This window comes from Chaetura pelagica, unplaced genomic scaffold, assembly GCF_000747805.2.
Source record: "Chaetura pelagica isolate M959 unplaced genomic scaffold, ChaPel_1.0 scaffold232, whole genome shotgun sequence".
Lineage (NCBI taxonomy): Eukaryota > Metazoa > Chordata > Aves > Apodiformes > Apodidae > Chaetura > Chaetura pelagica.
Genome location: NW_009952441.1, coordinates 789,194 through 790,728, shown reverse-complemented (window position 1 = coordinate 790,728; position 1,535 = coordinate 789,194). Strand labels below are relative to the sequence as shown.

The 1,535-nt window shown below is 58.3% G+C and overlaps 1 protein-coding gene across 1 annotated transcript in view; it reads right to left on the bottom strand.

Moving 5' to 3' along the window:
- Positions 1 to 1,535, bottom strand: part of TANGO6 (transport and golgi organization 6 homolog (Drosophila)) — a 37,929-nt gene that overhangs the window by 21,962 nt on the left and 14,432 nt on the right. The window lies entirely within an intron of this gene.

The window sequence follows — 1,535 nt, the reverse complement described above, 5'->3', positions numbered from 1 at the left end:
AGCTTCCCGAGGAAGCCGGGGTGCTGCCCGAGGAGGGGGAGCCCAAACCGGCCCGCATCGCAGCTGGCGGGGAGGTGTGTGAGATGCACAGTAACCCCCTGGTCCCAGCGCAGCGGGCAGAGCCGCCCGCGCGTTAAACAGCAGAGCACGTAAGGGAGCATCTTGCCTGTCCGGGAGGGTGACGAGGCAGGACGGCTTCAGATCCTTTGCCGGGCTACCGGCTTTGTGTCCTTGCAAGCCTTCGGGCACTGCAGGGCACGTTGTTTCTTTGTGTACGTAAGGGAGCATCTTGCCTGTCCGGGAGGGTGACGAGGCAGGACGGCTTCAGATCCTTTGCCGGGCTACCGGCTTTGTGTCCTTGCAAGCCTTCGGGCACTGCAGGGCACGTTGTTCCTTTGTGTTTCTGTGTCGGGCAGGGCCTCTGAAGGGAGCTCACAGCAATTACAGGGTTGGACAAACACGAGGCATCCCGCCCGCCGGGCAGGGTGCGGGGCCGAGCCCCGCGCTCGCAGCTGCCGGGAGGAGGCACAACGCGGTTTCCGCGCCGTGTCCTGCTCCTCTGTGCTGTTCAGCTGCCAGCCCTGCCTCCTCCTGGCCCTCAGCGCTGAGAAAACACGCTCCGGTGCAGATCTGGCCGTGTGACACAGCTGGGCAGGTGCCACCTGCCCACGGCGGTGCGGGCAGCGCAGCCAGCAAAGCTGCTCACAGAGAAACGGGCTTTCCCTTTTCTTAAAACAATTTATTATTTCAATTTTATATAAAAACCGTACAATCAATTAACACTAGACCATTGCTGGATTCCCAGCCTGCATCAGACCCTTTTCCCATGATAAAAAATACAAACCATGACAACAGCTAAACACGGAGTTCAGAATTTCAGTAAAGCCGTTTGATTTCCAAAAGCGCCTTTCATTGACTGCGTGATAATTACACCTGGCATGACACAGAAGGAAATCACACCATAATCTGGGATACAGAAAAATAGAGATCTGCCAAATACCAAGTATCAAATGCAATGCCATCACGTATCGCACGTGACAGCACATCTTTGGTCTGTGTGTCTTTGGTCTTTGATCACCTCACCCTGCTCTGGCACAGGTGGGGTGCCAGGGCTGCCCCCCAGATTCCCTGGCGCTGAGTTTTGAGCCAAGCACAAGGGTTGTGTCAGGGCTGGGAGCACGAGGTATTTCAGCGAGTGCCAGAGAAACCCTTTAGCCCCTGCAGAAGGGGAGGGAGGCGGTGGGGACAGAGGAGCTGATCCTGCCCCATGGGACCAGGAGCACCTTGGCTCCAAGGTGGGGAGCAGATGGCTCCGTGCCCTGTCTGGGGGAAACACACAGGCTCCCCAGCCTGCCCCCCTCCCCAGCCCTGGTGATCCCAAGCTTCCCCTGCACCGAGTGCAGGGGATGTGGACACCAGGTTGAGAGGATGTTGGAGGAGGGTTTGGCAGAAGCCAACATGAAACTGGTGGGGTGAAATGCGGAGAAGGCACCTGTGCCAGGTGACTGTTGGCTGGGGGGCTAGGGGGGTCCTAG